Below are 6031 nucleotides of genomic sequence, written 5' to 3'. Positions count from 1 at the left end.
GTCCTGGATGGTGTTGTGGACCCTGATGTGGTCATTTGATGGGTTTGCAGGAAAAACAAGAAGCTCCATCTTCACAAGGTTAAGATGCAGATGATGCTCCTTCATTAAAGCAGAGATATTTGAAAGGCAGACATAGATGCGAGCTAACACTGTGGTGTCATCAAGTTTGAAACGATAGAGCTGTGCATCATCTGCATAACCGTAATAATAAAAGCCATGTGGCCAGTGAAGTTGTGTAAATGGAGAAAAGAAGAGGAGCGACCACTGAACCTTGAGGAACACCAGTGATTAGCTGGCTTGACTCATACAACCCTACTCTATGAAGCCCTGGAAGTCAAGTCAAGTCAAGTCTGCTTTATTGTCAATTCTTCCACATGTACAGTACATACATACAGAGAATTGAAATTGCGTTACTCTCAGACCCTTGGTGCATACAGATAACACTAACAGTAGAACATTAAATACAGATAAAATATAAAATACAACTATAAAAATATACAAATTAGGTCATGTAAAAAAAAGATAAGTAAAGCAGCACAAGGCACATGGCAGATAGAGTGCAAATCAGTGAAGTAAACAAACAGTGCAGATATAATTGTAGTGCAAAAGAGCTTATTCAGTCTGATTAAAGTGTCAAAAATCTCAGAGAGCAGTTCTTTATTTAAATTGACAGAAGAGGTGGTTAAATGAGGTCAGTTAACTGCTGAATGAGGTAGTGAGCAGATTAATGCTGCACAAAGTGATTGGTGCAGGTCCCAGTGTGTTAGTGGGAGCTGGGTGGGGGTGGGTGGACTGAGGTTAAGAGTTAAGTGGTGTATGGGGAAAAAGGGAAGGGGGGGGGGGCAAGGTCGGGAGCGAGTTCAGCTTCCTGACAGCCTGATGGATGAAGCTGTCATTCAGTCTGCTGGTACTGGCCTGGAGACTCCGCAGTCTCCTCCCTGATGGCAGCAGACTGAAGAAGCTGTGTGACGGGTGAGTGGGATCACCTGCGATGCAGAGGGCTTTATGGGTGAGACGGGTTCCATAAATTTCCTGGAGGGAGGGGAGAGAGACACCAATGATCCTCTCAGCTGCTCTCACTATGCGTTGAAGGGTTTTCCGGCAGTGATGCAGCTGGTCAGAATGCCCTCGATGGTGCCTCTGTAGAAGGTGTACATGATGCTGAAAGATCTGCCTGTGAGGACTGAGGCATCTGAAGATGTTCCTTTGATGTCCAAGCGGGATTTACAGTGTCAAAGGCTGCAGACAAGTGCAGTTGGATAAGAACAGATGATTTGGAGTTTACTCTTGCTAGCAATGGTCAGAAAGTCGGTCTGTTGGAGTGTCTGCTTCTGAATCCAGACTGGTTGTTCTCAAGTAGCTTGTCCTCTGACAGAAAAGCAGAGAGCTGATTGGACACAGATGTTTCAATAGATTTTGAAAGAAAAAAGAGAGAGACTGGTCTTTAGTTTTGAGCATTGAGTGTTTTCTTTTTGAGCAGTGGGTTTCTCGAGCCTAACTAAACGCTGTGGCAGATTTGCCAGTTGTGAGAAAGGGGGTGAGGTCTAAGGACAGGTTGTAGGATGGCTGGCACAAAAAAACATTGAAAACATGAAAGCATGAGTGGATATGTGTGTGGGTGGAGGTTAGCTGTGGATATGTAGTTTAAAGAACTAACTGCTGATGGTGGCCACCTTATCAGTGAAGTAGTTAGCAAGGTCATCCATACTCGGAGAAGGTGGTCAGAGAGATGTAGGTACAAAATGGTTGTCAGCAATGCAGTATGTTATGTATGAGGATGAGCTGCAGATAGAAGAGAGAGGATTACATTTACAAGTGTTGGAAATGAGCAAAGCTGTCCCACCCAGCTAGACAAGGAGCGTGGAAAAGAAGAGAGTAGAGAATGATGAAAAATGTGCCATGTTGTCTGCTCATTTCAACCAAACCAAAACAGTTGTTTGCTAGAAAGCCTTGTTAAGAACAGTCCCACAGTCAGAATGAAGGTGCTCTGGACTACATTTCTATCTGTGGATGCATTAACATGTACACTTGAGGTAGACGACAGGGATGAACTGATGGCACATGGTAAGAGCAAGAGAGAAGAACAAAGGGAAGGGAAAATGAAAGAAAACATTAGTGTAGAAAAAAGGAAACCAGTTGTAAGTATCTTTAGTGACCATGAAACCAGTCATAAGGGTCCATTGTTTGAAATTGATATTTTTACATCATCTGAAAGCTGAATAAATAATCTCTCCATTGATGTATGGTTTGTTAGGAGGACAATATTTGTCTGAGATACAACTATTTGAAAAATCTAAATATTGAGAAAATCATCTTTAAAGTTTTGAATTATTTACGGTAGGAAATTTCCAAAATATCTTCATGGAACATGATCTTTACTTAATATGCCAAATATTTTTGGCATAAAAGAAAAATCAATCATTTTGACCCATACAATGTATTTGTGACACAGACGACTCAAGAGGCTCGAGAGGATCCATGTGCAGAGGTATTTATTGGGGTGAACAAAGCGGAGTCAAACTGGCTAGGGTCATACACCGTAAGAGTGAATAATTCCAAGCAAACAAGTCCAAAACGACAGGTTGAGGCAGAAAACAACAAGAGTCCAAAACCAGAAGAGACAAATGCTAACGAGAAACGTAAGACTTCGCAAGCAAGCCCTGGCCAGCTAGGCCTGTAAAAACACTAGTGGATGACGTAAGAGGAACAGGTGAGGGCAGAACCAGACATTAGAATTCAGGAGACAGCTCCCTCATGCGTTTGGAGGGAGTGGCAGGTGTGTGAGCGGATATAACTCTATTGTTGTCTATAGCTACAAATATACCTGTGCTACTTATGACTGGTTTTGTGCTGCAGGGACACATATGTTACCTTTATTTAACCAGGAAAAAAGACTAAAAGAATAAAATCTCTTTTACAGGAGTGTCCTTGACAAGATAGGCAGCCAAGTTTGCATATACAAATAAACAACGCAGTTACAATATCCAATACAAAAATCAACATACCAGCATATAACCGATTAAAAACAATTACGCACCACTAACTCCCTCTCTATAAAATATTAAAACTTCAAATAATTGTAAGACATCAAATTTTTTAACTTCATCTCCTTTTGGAGAAGATTCCAATCTCAAATGGCGGCATATTCAGGGCTCGCAAAATCGCTAGCTCAACGTCCCGGGGCTATTGTGTTTTCCAGTCGGGCTCTAAAATGTATCAGCGCCCTGCCCGACGGGATATCTTGAACAGTGATATAAAATTCCTTACTTGATTCACATTGTTCACTCACTTGTAGAGGTGAAACGGATCGTAGTTGATCATTTGCACTTGTTTCTAAGTCTTGCTGATTTAAACATTCAAGCGTTTTAAACCATTCGCGCACATTCAGAGCTTGCACGCACTTATTCAACTCCCGCACAGAGGGCCGCATTTCTGACAATGCGTGTACACAGAATTGATTCCTCTTTTGCATATCCTTGCTTCTGAATGAACACATACACACAAAATTATCTCAAAATAATTGTCTCTGCAAGTATTCTCGTAAACACAGTAGGTTATGTCTTAAGTGAACGTATACAGTGAAGAAAGAAATCTCCTGTGCATTATTATATTGGATCTGTGCATTCAGTCTTAAAGGGGCAGCAGCCTTTAAATACCTGCTGTTCCATTAGTGCCACCTGCTGTCAGAGATTGACATCTGCGTCTCATTCACAAAGCTAAAGTCAGACCAATCTGTTTTTTCTTCAAATTTTTTAATTATACACTCCAAATAACATGTATTTAGCACCTTTTTTTGGATAGTAATTTAAATGGTTGCCTCTGATTTAAAATTGAGCACAGACAAAGACTTTTTTATATGACGGGATTTCTTTTAGTTGTATAATTTTTTGTTTTAAAGTTAGTTTTATTTAACATTTCAGTTTCACAAAGAAATATGCAGCATTTTGTCTGAGAAATAATAAAAGAACACCTTTCATTTATAATTTGTCTTAAATCTTATTTTGCGAAAGAATATATATATATATATATATATATATATATATATATATATATATATATATATATATATAAATTGTAAGAAAATTGTATGGTGTAATCTGTATTGTTAATGTTATTACATCATAAGTTTATTGAATCGTTACATCCCGATATGCTACTAGTTTTTGCTGATCATGCTGATTTGTCCACAGTAAAGTTCAGCCGATGTCTTTTTTTATTCGGGCTAGTTAAATTAATTTTGGGCTACCAAAACCTGTAGAATGCCTGCCCAAAGGGCTAAAATTTTGAAATGAAATTTTGTGAGCCCTGATATTTAAAAGAGGTTTTATCAAGCTCAGTTCTGACAAGGGGCACACAAAGATTATAATGTGATTGAGAACATAATGAGTAATTGCCAGATGAAGCCCTTTGAATAATAGGCAATAATAGAAGATAGAATGGCAAATAACCCATTATGGTTGTATATATCAACAGATATCAATGCGTTTTTCTCTGAATACTCAAAGAAGGCCATGCCAATCTTTAGTATAGTTCACAATAATGAGTTGAATTTTTCCAATCAGTTATAAATATCAGCGCACCATGGTACAAAGCAACTGAGGAGACAAGAAGGTAAGAGGGGGCATGCTGATAGACTACATCCCCATAATCAAGAACCAGTAGAAAAGTTGAGGACACTCATTTTTTTTCTCACATGAAAAACACGACTTATTTATAAAGTAAAACCCTAACTTTTTCTTTCTTTTTTTTTCTCAAATGCTTAATGTGTGAAACAAAACATGGCGTGTTATCAATAATAATACCCAAATATTTGTACTCTGACAATGTTGCTTAGAAGGGGCTGAGCAATAAACCTAAATAATAACGGCCCCAACACAGATTCTTGAGGGACTCCCTTAACAACCTCCAAATAATCTGACTGATTCCCTTCTGTCTGTGCACACTGGGTTCTTCCCTTTAAATGAGCAATAAACACTGAAATAACATTTTCTGATAGTCCTACCAGTCTAAGCCTATTTTAATAATGTGTCATGATCCACAGTATCACAGTAGATCATGGTTTTAGTAATGCCAAATTCATGGTTTCAAGACCCACGAATGCATGATTTTCATGACCTTGTGTTTCACAGTGTTTACACGTACTTACATGGTGATTAACAGTACTTATTCAGCATATTCAATTTGTAATTTTACATTGGGAAACAGGAAAAATTTATTTTAACACAATGTTAAAAAAAAAAGTAAAAACAGGCTTTAATAATTGCACTGAAAACACGGTTATTAAAAGATTGCACTTTTTCAGTTTCTGTTACACACTTCATTATGTATGACCCATTCTCAGCAGTTACACGTGGTTATAGATTATTTGAAGAGGAAGACTCAATTTGAGTACTATATACTGCATTCTGGTGTCCTACAGATGACATATATATTGCATTAATTTGTACCCCCGCCTTTGATATCTAATGTGTATGCCTGTAGTTCTGAAGGCTATGGCAGCATGATTTTAGGATGTACCTGAGTAGATGTCCATGTGCTCACAGGCCGGTTTGGTGCCAGACTGTTGGGCGACTCCTGATGGCTCCCGCTCATAGTGCCAATTCCCAGTCAGGCCTGTTAAATGCTCTACACGGAGTGAGCTTGGCAGATCCAGACCTCTGAAATGAACTGTGTGAACGGGCCAATTAAATGCTCCATGCTAAGCGTCTGTGGTTAACATTATGTTGTTCCCTATGTGGTGAGGTGAGCATTCTGCTCATACTTACTGTTTGGCCGCGGCTTCGTCTGACAGTGAGTGTGGGAACAGGCAGGGGGCAGCGTTTCCCAGACTCCTCACCCATCTGCAGTCTTTTCATAATGCATATATGCAAATTAACTACTTACATTAGCCAATAATAGTAGAATCCTAGTGCTGTCTTTAGAACAGGTGTGTTCATTTTGTATTAAGAATTTATAATTTGCAAAGCTGAGCTTTATAAAAGTATGTGCTTTTTGACAATGGAAGTCTTATAGACTTTTAGAGCATCTGTAA

General features: G+C 39.0%; 1 protein-coding gene across 8 annotated transcripts in view; it reads left to right on the top strand.

Annotated features, from left to right (window-relative positions):
* The window catches only part of LOC109085514 (membrane-associated guanylate kinase, WW and PDZ domain-containing protein 1-like), a 51505-nt gene that overhangs the window by 26057 nt on the left and 19417 nt on the right, over positions 1–6031 (top strand). The gene's annotated exons all lie outside the window — the stretch shown is intronic.

This window comes from Cyprinus carpio, chromosome B8, assembly GCF_018340385.1.
Source record: "Cyprinus carpio isolate SPL01 chromosome B8, ASM1834038v1, whole genome shotgun sequence".
NCBI classification, from domain to species: Eukaryota; Metazoa; Chordata; class Actinopteri; order Cypriniformes; family Cyprinidae; genus Cyprinus; species Cyprinus carpio.
This window is presented reverse-complemented; position numbering and strand designations above follow the sequence as displayed.